This window comes from Manis pentadactyla, chromosome 16 (assembly GCF_030020395.1).
Source record: "Manis pentadactyla isolate mManPen7 chromosome 16, mManPen7.hap1, whole genome shotgun sequence".
In the NCBI taxonomy this organism is placed as follows: Eukaryota; Metazoa; Chordata; class Mammalia; order Pholidota; family Manidae; genus Manis; species Manis pentadactyla.
This window is the reverse complement of record NC_080034.1, coordinates 76,951,031-76,963,368: the sequence shown is the minus strand read 5'-3', so window position 1 is coordinate 76,963,368 and position 12,338 is coordinate 76,951,031. Positions and strand designations below refer to the sequence as shown.

At 44.5% G+C, this 12,338-nt stretch overlaps 1 protein-coding gene across 8 annotated transcripts in view; it reads left to right on the top strand.

The window, feature by feature from the left end:
* RNF144B (ring finger protein 144B) overlaps window positions 1-12,338 on the top strand; it is a 164,907-nt gene that overhangs the window by 109,678 nt on the left and 42,891 nt on the right. The window contains exon 1 of one of the 8 annotated variants that reach the window (XM_057493986.1): window positions 11,922-12,074. The exons of the other annotated variants lie outside the window; for them this stretch is intronic. The gene's annotated coding sequence lies outside the window, so the exon portion shown is untranslated. Of the gene's footprint in view, window positions 1-11,921; window positions 12,075-12,338 lie in introns of those variants that run through there. 8 annotated transcript variants of the gene reach the window in all.

Here is a 12,338-nt window from a genome sequence, read left to right as displayed (position 1 = left end):
ACACTGTCGGGTGCCTATTTGTGCTGCTGATGGTGTCCTTTGTTGTACAGAAGCTTTTTAGTTTGATGTGGTCCCACTTGTTCATTTGTTATTTTGTTTCCCTTGCCTGAGGAGATGTGTTTGAATCAGCTACACTTTTAAACTAAGGATGGATTAGGAGTCATTCAGGAAGAGTGCTGGGTGTCTCAGTGTGTTAGAGGGGAGGACCTGAGGCCGAAATTATATATTTAATATTTTTTTTGTTTAGGTAAGCCTTCCTTATACAAGGAGACTGTTAATATTTGTTGTATAGCAAATACAGTAATCACTAGGCAAATGTGGGTTTAATGCCCTGACTTGTGAAGGAAATCGAAGAGTTACAGTGATAGGTGCTTAAATCAAGGGGAGGAAGGGGAAGCGATCATTTGGGAAGTAGATGTAAAGAGGCATGTTTCCTAAGTACATTTTTCTTAATACAGATAAATTAAGGGGGAATAAATTTTACTCCATCTCTTTTTTTTTAGGTTAATCAGTGATGCATTTTCAAGCTTGTTTATATCAATTCTTTAAAAAAACATTGTTTTTTTTGGATCGAGGGTTAGGGCAGGGAGAAGTCTGGGAATGGCTTCCAGGCAAAAAGGGACATGGCTGAAGTCTTTTCCTTGTGTTGAACTCTGGGATCCAAACATGGCGAAGCATGGCATTGTTTATCCATTGATTCAACAGATACCTAGTGATGCCCTGAGTCCCAGAGTTGTTCTGGGCGCTGGGATTGATCAGTTAGGGGAACAAGCCAGCAGAGGTCTTGCTCTTGGGAGCTTATATTCCATCAATGGAAGTTAAGTAATAAACAGTAAACATAATAAATGGGTCAGTTATGTAGTACTGGGTAATAAGGGCTTAGGGAAAACGTAGAGCAGGGTAGGGGAGGCTAGGAGAGCTCGGGAGGGACGTCGCTGCCCCAGGAGGCCGGGGAGGAAGCCCCCCAAAGCGACATTGGTACTACTGCTTCCTTATCTTGCCAGCGTGTGTCACTTTGTAGGAGGTGAGGAAACGGCTTGTCATCACGGGGCAGCTGCAGTTTCCTTCGGTCTTGCTTCGCTTCTGAGCGCTGAGCTTCAAACATGAGTATGTCTCTGCACTTCTCACAGGTGCCTTAGGCCCGTCCTGCTCCTGGACATAATGAGTCAGAAGCGACATTTGGCTGGAGGCAGGATGGAAGTGTTTGTCCAGGGGTTTTTGTTTCAAAGCAGCCTAGGAAAGTCCGTGTTTTTGCTGCGAGCTCTGATAGTGTACCGTTCAAGTCTGTGTGCCAAGGTTGAGTAAAGAGCACACAAAGGTTGTGGTTCATACACCCAGGGCACTTGCACTGGGTCTTCGTTCCTGATTAAAAACAGCACAACTGCTTCTCATGTCTCCTTCAGCAAGGGGGACAGGGTAGGAGTTGGGACCATTAGATTATTCTGTCTTGTAGATTCATACTTCCCCATTGTGTGGAGAGCAGAAAGTCAAATGGTGTTGTATTCTTGGTATCTGTCCAGCCTTGGAACTTAGTATGTACAAGCATTAACTTCCCTGGCTGCCTGAGACCTGTTCCCAACGATCTGCCTTATGTAATAGTAAGCTGTGTTTGAGTACATTAGTGTCTGTAAATCTGCAGTTTGGAATCAGACTTCCCTGAAATACTACTCTTTCTGTTAGAGCTTTTAGAAAAACTACTTAAAAATGTGTCTAATCTTTCCCCCCAAGATTTTAATTTGCACTCAGAGACATCAAATGTGTTTCGTGTTTTTGAGGCTGAAAAGACATTTATGATATCTTAAAATACACCATATACAACTAATTGCCAACTTTAAATATGATTAGATGGCTGAGAAAGACTTCTTGTGAGGACCATATATTTAAAATAGTGATGCAAAGGTAGTTCCCCCTGCGGCCGAATACCCAAATGTTAACAGTGTTGCTGCTAGATAAGGTGCATTATGATATAGTGGCATATTTTCATACGTCTAATAAAGCTTTTTAAATACATTCTATCCTTGTCCTGTTTTTCCTAAGAGGCATTTTTGTTTCCAAGATCAGTGTGCTCTAGGAGTGCCGAGTGAGCCGACACAGAGGGTCCGAGCTGACCATTGGGTATTTCCCAGCTCTTTAGGGAGACCTGGTGTTTAAATAGCTGCTCTATCCCCAGTGTGTTCCATGGGCCTCCAGCCTGTGAGACAGACGCAGTCCTTGAATAAAGTGTTCTGTAGTCAGGTTAGCTTGGAGACTGTTACGTTGTCTCTGCTTCACTTGGAAAGACAGATGCATATTTGCATTTTAGAGGCTCTGCGAAATCTGTGGTTAAAAGGAAAGCAAGAGGACACTGTTTAACTTCTGAGGAAACATTTCCATTTGACCACGCCACCGTTTTAGTGAAACACCTCTTAAGCTCCCCACACGCAGTGCTCTGAATTCCTCTTCCATGTAGGTTATTCTCGATTGTAATGACATCCAGAGAAAAGAGTGTGACAGACATTGCTTCAAATAATCCATAAATTTATCTAGTTTCTTGTTAAAGGAAAGTCGAAATGTTCTACTCGTCATGAGGGTTTCTGGTAGACTATTTGCTCAGTTATGTACAGAAGAAAGTATAGCATAAAGCAAAGGAAGCTAGTATGCAGAACAAAAATGGGCGTCTCTCTCTCTCACCGGCATGACTGAGTCACAGATCATCAGGTGGGCTCTGGGGCCAAGGAAGTTGGTATTTCGGGGTTATGGAGAGAGGTGTTGCCAAGTTACTGGTACTTGAAGGCCACATTTCTCTGGGATGTTAGTCTAGTATTTCATGATATGCAAAAAGCCTCTCTCTGTTTTCTGCCTGGGGATTTAAATAACCCAAATATAAAAATTCAAATTTTCCTTTTCTGGCTTTGGCAACACATTCTTTCATATAATGCCACACAATTATAATTCAAGTGAAGGAAAGAAATTCACAGAAGTCAGTTATCAAAGGAGGGAAAAGTTTTGGGTTTGATCCTTGTGAGTAATGTTTGCTTCTTTGGTTTATTTTGGAAACTCTTTCTGTCAGCCGTGAATTAAAGAATCATGAAAACACAGTTGTTGCTTGTTTTTATAACCTAGATAATTTCACCTGAAAAGAGCTGGTATGTTGGGCATGGCCTGTTTACCTTTCAGATTAAAGACAGGATATGCTGAGCAGCAAGAAAATAACGTCCAGCCATATTCTGGCCTTTTTTCCATTACGATTTGTTGGCGCTAAGTAGCTAGAACTTCTTTTACCATTCATTCCTCTGAGCCAAATGGATTTTCCAATGTTTAAAAAAGTGAGAGGAAATATAAAACTTTTCAGACCAAGCCCTTCTTTTCCTTGGGGCCTGTTGAGTGACCTTAAAGAAAAGCCTACCTGTGGCCTGGGAGACATTTATAGGTTGGGGAGATTGGCAGTGCGTGTGTACATGCGTGTGTATGTGTGTGTGTACGTGCGTGTGTACATGTGTGTGTACACCTGAGCCCATATGACTGGGAAACCTCTAATGAAGCCAAGAACACGCTGTGGCTGTCTCCCGGGTTCTGACTGGTGTCTGCATCAGGAGAAAGGAATGACCTCTTCTGCCCCCAGGTCCCCGTCCCTCCTGGTGCAGTACCGTGGTTAGGAATGCAGCTCTGGAGACAGGAAGACCCAGGCTTATGTTCAGATAGCCATTTAGTGCTGTGTGACTTTAGGCAAGATCTGTGGTTTCTCTGAACCTCAGTTCCTCGCCTAGAGAATGGAGGGAGGTAGGGATGATAACATGGATCTCAGAGCGTTGTCGGAGGCATCAAATGAGAATCCCAGTTGAGCCCCTATATACCGGTGGTGGTGTTCCTTTCTTCCCTAAGTTCTGTCACTATCCTGAGCTGTTACATTTTTTAAAGTGCTTCAGAGGAAGGTAATCCTGTAAAGACTTGACAGGCTTCCTCATTAGCCTTTTATAAAAAGGTAGTTCCGTAGGCGGTTTCAACCTTACTACTCTTAGGAGACACCCATAGACTAGCAATTAGGAGTGAGAGGGAGAAAGGGAGAGAGGGGGAGGGGGGGAGGGGGGAGAGGAGGCAGGGAGGGGGGAGAGGAAGGGGGGAAGGGGGAGGTGGAGGGGAAAAGAGGAGGGGAGAGTGGGGCGGGGGGGAGAGGTTTCTGTGTTGGATTTATCTAAAGAGTGGCTGGTGATGTTTCACCTGAGGGTGGAGAAGTAGGACTTCCAGGAAAGTACCAAGAAGCCAGTGCCACTTTGAAGTGACTAGACGGATGCATTTCTGACACATGTGACCGTCTCAAGCTACCATTTATTTAAGAGCTGCTTACCCCCAGTAAGAATATGATAATATGATTACTTCTGAGCCTGATGTGCTTAGTATCATTTTAAGTGTGTTTGATTGAGAACCCTCTGAACTGCAAGAAAACAGCGAGGCATCTTGGTCCAGCGATGCCATAGAGCAATTTACGCCCCGCCTTCTGGTCATGTGAGCTGCATCCTTTCCCTAAGCGCTCAAGGTGTCCAGCCCCCTGGATCCCCAGGGGTACTGTCAAGCGGGCAGAGGCACATTCTGCCCGTCCAAAGCCGTGTCTTCTTCTGCTGGTTTCTGGTACTAAAATGCACTGCTTGCAAGGTTAGTCTTATGCTTTCCCTTAACTCTGCCTTCGGTGCCCAACAGTGAGTCAGTGGCTGTATCTTGTTTACTTATAAATGGCTTCAGTATACTCGCTGCTCGTGCTCCCTAAGACCTTGAACGCTGATGCCACGAGGACTTTTGTTTGTACCAGTCCAGCCACTGGCTTACAATGCAAGTTTTGATACTATAATTTTCCACAGACACTTGAGCTGCTGCAGGTCCGCTAGCGTCTGGGAAATAAGAGCAGATCGTAGCAGCGTGAGGAATGGGTCAGAGATGACTCAGGGAGCTCTCTCCGGACCTGCGGTCTCACCAGGCCTAAGCTCAGCGCTCCCTCACTCCAGGCAAGAGGTAAAATGTGGCAAGAGAGGAGAGCGCAGCAGAGGAAAGCCCCGGTGGTGGGGCTGAAGGGCCGCTGTTGCGTCATAGGCCTGTAGCTGGAAGGGCCTCGGGGGCTCTAGGTCCTTCTCGTGGATGCCAGTTTGCTTTGGCGCTTAAGAGAGTGAGTCTCGTGTCTGGTTGCCTGGGCTTCATTTATTCAACAAATAGTTCTTGTGCCACACATGGTTCTGATGGTGAAGACACAGTGGTGGACAGCTGATCAAAGCCTGGTTCTCAGATTGTTCAAATGTCAGCGCATGGCGCAGACGCCCACACCTGGCTGCAGAAGTCAGGCGAGACGTGCTCTGCAGAGAAACAAAGCAGGTGGAGGGCGGCAGGGAGTGTGAGAGGAGAGGGGCTTGCGTCCTGCGTTAGATGGGCAGGCAGGGGCGTCTCACTGATACGGTCCCGTCTGAGCAGAGACCTGACGGACGCGGGAGCGCGCAGGCTGCTGTCTGGGGGAGGAGAGTTTTAGGTCTCACTGTAATTAGAGAATTTAATTAGAAATAGAGTGAAACCCCACTTACTTATTTTCCTGCTATCCCGTTTTTCCCTTGCTCTCTTCTCTTTAAAGACTTAATTTTTAATCTTGAATACAGTACAGGCTGGCTTTACAACAAAATAAAACAAAAGCTTCCAAAGTATATAGCTTAAGTGAAAAGTTTACCTGGACCCCCTGCCAGGCAATTTCTGTGTGTAAATATATAAATATATGGATGGATGGATATATATTCCTACAGTTACTTAATAGACAAATGGGATCTTTATGGATACTTTTAACTTGAATTTTACAAATTAAACTTAGTGTACCATGGGTATGCTTCCATGTAAGAACGTGTAGACCTATCTTGCTTTTACAGTGCTGTGTAGTGTCCCACGGCCTGGCTGTGACAAACTCCCGAGCCAGGCCTCTCCTAACAATGGGTCCATTTTTGCTATTACAAATGAAAATTTTTGTACTTATGGAAATGTGAAAACGTATCTCTCCAGGATAAATTTCCAGAAGTGGGATTGCCTAACCACAGGGTATGTGCATTTTAAATCAGTGCATGTTGCCAAATTGCTGTCCCAAACCGTTCCTCCAGTTCCCACCAATAGTGTGGGAAAGCCCCCTTCTCTGACACTCGGGTATTTTTAGATTCTTCACCTTCTCTGGTTTGATATGTGAAGAAAATATTTCTCCTTGTTTAATCAATGCTTCCCTATTTTTAAGGTGGAAAAAAATTGTAGTAAATAAGTTCATCTCATGAATCTGTCTTTAAAAAATGTACAGTATGGCCAGTGCCTGTACTGTTTAAGCTGACTTTGTACCTTGGTATTCACAGCATGGTCAGGTTAGGGAAATGGGCCATGTTATGGAGGGTAATGAACCCCTTAAATTTTGTTGCTGTGAACAATGGTGAGCCCTGTATTAGGTGTTTGGGATCCTACCTGGAGTTTCTGAAGTTTGACAGTGGCCTATATAATACAGAACTGACAGCTAGTTTTTATGTACTTAAAAATTTAGTCAGTATGAAGAAGATGTGAAGAGCAACTGATTAAAAAAAAACTCCAAGGAATTTTCCAGAGACCAGAGTATATAATGTGAACACACTGGTGGCCATAGCCCCAGACTGCAGGGATTGAGTGGTGTGCTATGAACTTTCAACTTTGGTGACTTGAGGCAAGTTATTTGAGGGCACCGAGGGCTGAGAGATTAAGAGGTCTGCTTTCCACACTTGGAAGCTCCCAGGGCCCTTAGCATATGTTCAGATGTTGAAACTGAAGTCAGGGTTCAAGCCCAGACCTCATGTTCAAAACTGGGTTCGTCCACCCTCCCGCATACATCGTATTTGTGGGGGTCACTGCTGGTCCCGAGAGGGACCCAGTCTGGAAGCTGTTTCCAAGTGGTTCCTGTGTGCTGAAGGTAATGAATGAATTAGTAATGCCAAAGCACAGAGATGTTTACAGCAACTGGAAAAAAATTTTTATAGCTGTAATATCTGTTTTTCCTGGGTGGTGTGTTAAATACAAATTGTTTTCATATGGAATGGTGGTGTCTTTGAAAAACTTTATGGTTTATGGTGTTGATAACCTGCAGAAGGGAAAAAAGTAGTGTTTTCAAGTTCGTAGAAATTACAGTATTCTCTCGTGCTTTAGTTCTAATAACACGGAAATCATTGTGAGGTAGTGGGAAAGCAAGCAAGGCCTCTGTCTCAATTAGATGTTGGTTTAAATCTCAGCTCCATTGTTGACTAGTCTCAGGCACAGAGGGTAAGCCACCAAACTGCTTTGTGTGAAGTGGGGTTAGTACCCGTCTCAGAGTGGCTCCGAAGAGTAAATGAGGAGACCTAAGGTGCACACCCACAGCTATCATAGGAGTTTCGAGATACTCTCTCCCATCATCTCCTTTCCCCTGCTCTCGTATAATGAATTTATAGTTCTAGACCAGGGGTTCTCGAAGTGTGGTCCTCAGACCAGCAGCAGCAGCTGTGAACTTGTTAGAATTGTAAGTTCTCGAGTCCAGCCCAGACCTCCTGGAATCAGAGACTCTGGGGAGGGGGCCCAGTGATCTGTATTTCAGCTTATTCTCTGCAGGATTCTGATGCTCTGGTCTAAGGGATTTGCTGAGTACTCTGTTGGTGAAGCATGCATGAATTGCTCACTACCATGTGCTTTGAAACACATATGCTTTGTGACCCATGGACACACATTTTTGAAGCAGCCGTTCACATGGCTTGACTTACGATCTTCGCCTTGCTGGTCAAATCTGCTAGAATGTGCTGCTAACTCAGAACATGTGGGAAGTGGCAGTTCAAGGACAGTGACTAGGTTAGAGTCTAACAGGGGAGTCAGGGGCAGTCTTGGTTATGTGAGCCTATGGACCTACTAAGAGAAAGGAAAGGAAGACTGCTTCAAATTATGGCAATTAAAGTGAAAAAAAAGTAAGCACCACATATCAGACCCTGTGATTTCCAGAAGCTTGCTTTTTTTTTTTTTTTTAGGAAATGTTAAAAACAGATACATTTTTACAGAACAAAAGTCTTGGGGAAAAATAAAAATTATGAGGTGAAGAATGGTTGCAGTTTTATTACCAACTAAATGATAGGTAGATAGTCTGATTTTGCTATGAGCAATTGAATAGAGTTATTTCCAGTTAATTTTGACTGAAGCGAGATTGCTTGTATTCAACTTAGTCACTGTAGTCATTGTCCAGCTTTTTTTACTTTTTCAGAGTTCATATTTCGTAAATCTAGTAAATTCTCTTTTGTGAATGTAGCCAGGGAGGAAGTTGGCATATGGCTTAGGTCTCTTCTGAACCAGCAGTACTGAGCTCCCACCTTACCCCACGTAGACAAACAGCTACGTAGACACCAGCTTCCATGTCAGTGATGGGAGCTCGTTTACACGTTGGCTTTTAGGTTATACCCTGTAGGAAAAAAACCATAGCTGACAACGAGTTAGCTTCATCATCTCACTTACACACTGTAAATATTCTTAAAAATTTTGAAAATTTGGATCGTCATTAATTAATATTGCTACCAGTAGTTTTAATTAGTAAGGTTTTATTTCACTAACATGTATTCAAACTCTGGATTAAAAACTAATACAGATATGGAGGGTTCCTGTAAAATCTGATACAGATGATTCCTGCTTAAAGGAACATTAAAACCTGATATTTGCTGAATGGCATAATTTGTTTTTTGCTTCTTAGTTAAAAAAATTGTACAGCAGTGTGTTATGAAACTTTTCAAACATACAACAAAGGTGAAAGAATCTCAGAAATGAATTATCTGTATTCCCGTCACCTCTTGGATTCTAACGTTGGCTTTTTACTCTAGTTGGTTTGTCACACATCCGTCCGTCCATTCATCCTCCTGTCCTTTGTGTGGTGTGCTTGTAACACTCGTTGTGAATTCTTTAGTGCAACGTGAGCACTACCCTCTCCAATGTGTTTGCTTTGAATGGTTATATTTTATGCCGATAACTTGCATAGCCCTGCATCTTGGCCGAAGGGGTTTCAGGACCCTTTATTAATTTGGGTTTATTCCTTTCTGTGTTGCTAAGACCTTATGTGTGTTCAAGGGAGTCAGAAAGGCTGTCTGAGAGTTCAGATCGGGGCTCCTTAGGTGCACGGTGTGGGGGGAGGAGGAGGAGGAAGACAGTGATCAATGAGTTCAGTGGAATCTACTGATGTCCAATCCAGGGCGAGCCTATTCTGCCTGTCAGCCTGTGGGCTGAGGCCTTGGGGCCAGTGGAGGGCTGGCTGTTTTGGGGTCTAATGTTTCTTTGGGGGAAATGGAAGGATGTAAGCCTGGCAAGGCTTCTTGTTTTCTCTCTCCTGGAACTATCAGTTCTTTTTCTGGATACATTGTCATAAGAGAGCATCTGGCATGGATGGATCTCTTTGGAACTAGTATAAATGATAATGATGATTGGGCCTGCCTCTGTTCAGAAAGGCAGCAGAGGTGGGATAGGAGAGAAAGCCTCCGAAAAGTCAGTCCAAGAGTCACCGCGTTGCTCGAGTTGGAAGCAGATCATCCCAGGGCGAGTTCCTGCTTCCTCCTCTGGTTGAAACACTCTTACAGGTTAGCAGATTTCATTGGCTTCGTTGTTGAAGATTGGACCAAGCTGTCACATTTCCAGTGGATTTCTCTTCATAACTACTTCTGTCACTGGGTTTCTTGATTTAGATGTTTCATGATCACTTGAGATAAAGATAAAAGTGTTTGATCACACTTGGTTGGAGCTCAGATTTAATTTCCCATATAGAATGACTATTCTCAAAACTTACAAGGTGGATCTTAGTACCCTTCTTCATGAAAAGTGACAGCACTATTTTGGGGTCAAGTATTTAAAGGATTTCAATAGCTTTAAATTTTGCACATATAATTTCCCCCTCAAGCTTCCTTCACTATTTCTTCTGGAGCTAGCTGATTGAATGTATTCTCAATGGCGGTGCTGGTTAGAAAGGAGTCCTTTTTGCTTATGGAGATCATGCTTATGATTATTACAAAGTGACTTAAAGGCAGTGATGATGGACATGCCTTCCTAGATTAGACTGGAGGGGTCTCAGACTTGGTTGCATATTGGCATACTAATGCCAGGTCAACGGACTGTGGAATGCAAGGTCAGTATGCAAAGATTAATGATACTTCTATACACTGGCAAAGAATACTGTAATAATGGCATTCAGACAACAATTTTATTTACACTATTAGCCAAAGGAATAAAATACTTATGAATAAATTTAACAAAAGAAGCACAAAGCTTATACTCTGAAAAGTACAGAACATTGTTGAAAGAAATTCAAGAAGACTACATAGAAAGACATCCCTTGTTCATGGTTTAGAAGATTTAATATTGTCCAAATGGCAGTATTTCCCAAATGGGCCTACAGATTCAACACCATTCCTTTGAAATCTCAGTGATTAATATGAACATTTCAGGGACCTAGAATCTTGAAAAAGAAGAACAAAGTTGGAGAACTTAACTTCTTGATTTCAGACTTAGTCTAGCACTGTAGTAATGAAAGCTGTGTGATACTGTTGGAAGGATGGACAGAACAGTGGAATAGAATTGAGAGGCTGGAAATTAATTCTCAGTTTATTGTAACTGATTTTCATCAAGAATGTCAAGGCAGTTCAGAGGGGGAAAATAGTTTTTCAATAAATGGTTCAGTGACAACTGGATCTCCTTTTGCAAGAGTGAATTCGGACTGCTTGCTTACAGCATGGAGGTGTAGGATCTCAGGCCCCACCCCAGATCAATTAAATTGGAATCTGCATTTTTAACAGGAGTGTTGGGTGACTTGGGTGGACAGCTTTTGAGAAGCCTTGTCAGGAAGGCGGCTGACTAGTAAGGCAGAGTGCTGTCTCTGGTATGCACTACCCTCCTAGTGAGACGCCCCCCTCCTTCCACCCAGGGCTTTCCCTTAGGGCTGCTCTTTCGGGTTCCTGTCCCCTCCTCTACAAGTGTGTTAATGGAGGGTGGGAGTGCTTCCCCCGCACACCACCAAGCAGTACTCTGACACCAGCAGTGTCTGAGATTTCAGCTCAGTTCTGATCCTAGCATCAGATTCCACAGGTTAAGGGCCCAGTCCTGCAAGTCGGCCCCCCACCTCAGCTTCCGAGGCCAGTCACAAGCCGTTTATTACTTGTGCTTCTGGCTGACTGGCCGCCGGTGGGAGGTTCCCATGGCCCCTGACTTAAGTCCAGGTTACCTGTGCATCTGACCAGCTGTAAATCAGTGAGTAGGTTCCCACTCCCTGCTCCTTAGGGTTAATTTGCTAGAGCAGCTCAGAGAAGTCTGAGGAACATTTGACTCACTAGATTGCTGGTTTGTTATAAAAGGATATAACTCAGGAACAAGCAGGTGAAAGCATATTGGGCACATGTGGGAACACTGCGTGCTTTTAACCTTTTGTCCCCGTTCTGCACGGCCCCCTCCTTTGGGCGGATGCTAGGCCTCAGGTATGTGGATGGCCTGGGGCTGGCCACACCCAGGCCTGCCTTATCAATGGCAACATCTCCTTGGGAAGCAGACCCTGCTGATCAAGCTTTTGTTCCTTGGGGAGTTGGTCACACAAGAATGATCTCTTCTGGTAAAGCACGCAGGCTCTGTGCCCTCCCCTGGCATGTAGGCTCTGTGCCCTCGCCCTTGGCACACACATCCCTGCCCCTTGCCCATAAAAGCAGTTCCTTCTGTGTCCGTGATAGTGGTGAGCAGCCTCACCCCGCCGCTCCTGGACCCCCTATGTCTGTGTACCAATAAACACTCCTGTCTCGTGTGGCCACTCTGGGTGTTTCTTTGGTATCTCACGTGCTTTCCCATCACAGCCCAGCCCCTTGGCATGTGCTGGGACTCGTGAGTGCACGGCAGGGTGTAGGGAAGGGCACGGAGCTGCCACGCCTCCTCCAGGTGGGTCACTCTCCTCAGATCTCCCCGTGTTCCGCCCGGAAGCTCTCCAAACCCTGGCCTTGTGGGTTTTATGGAGGCTTCACTGCATAGGGTTACAGAGGCATGACTGATTGGACTGACCACCAGTGGCCAGTTATTTAGCCTCCAGCAGCTCCCTGAAGGTGAGTGGGGGAAGGGAAGGGGTTGTGGGGGAGTTGGGGGCTGAAGTCCCAACTCTCTAATCATAGGATTGGTTCTCCTGGCAACTAACCTGCATTCTTAGGTGACCTAAGGACTTTCCCAAAGTCACCTCATTAACATAATAAAAGACACCTTTATCTCTCTCAACCCAGGAAATTCCAAGGGTTTTAGAGGCGCTGTGCTAGAAATGGAAGATGAAATACGTATTATTTATGATCAATCACACACCACAGCTGCCTTCTCAA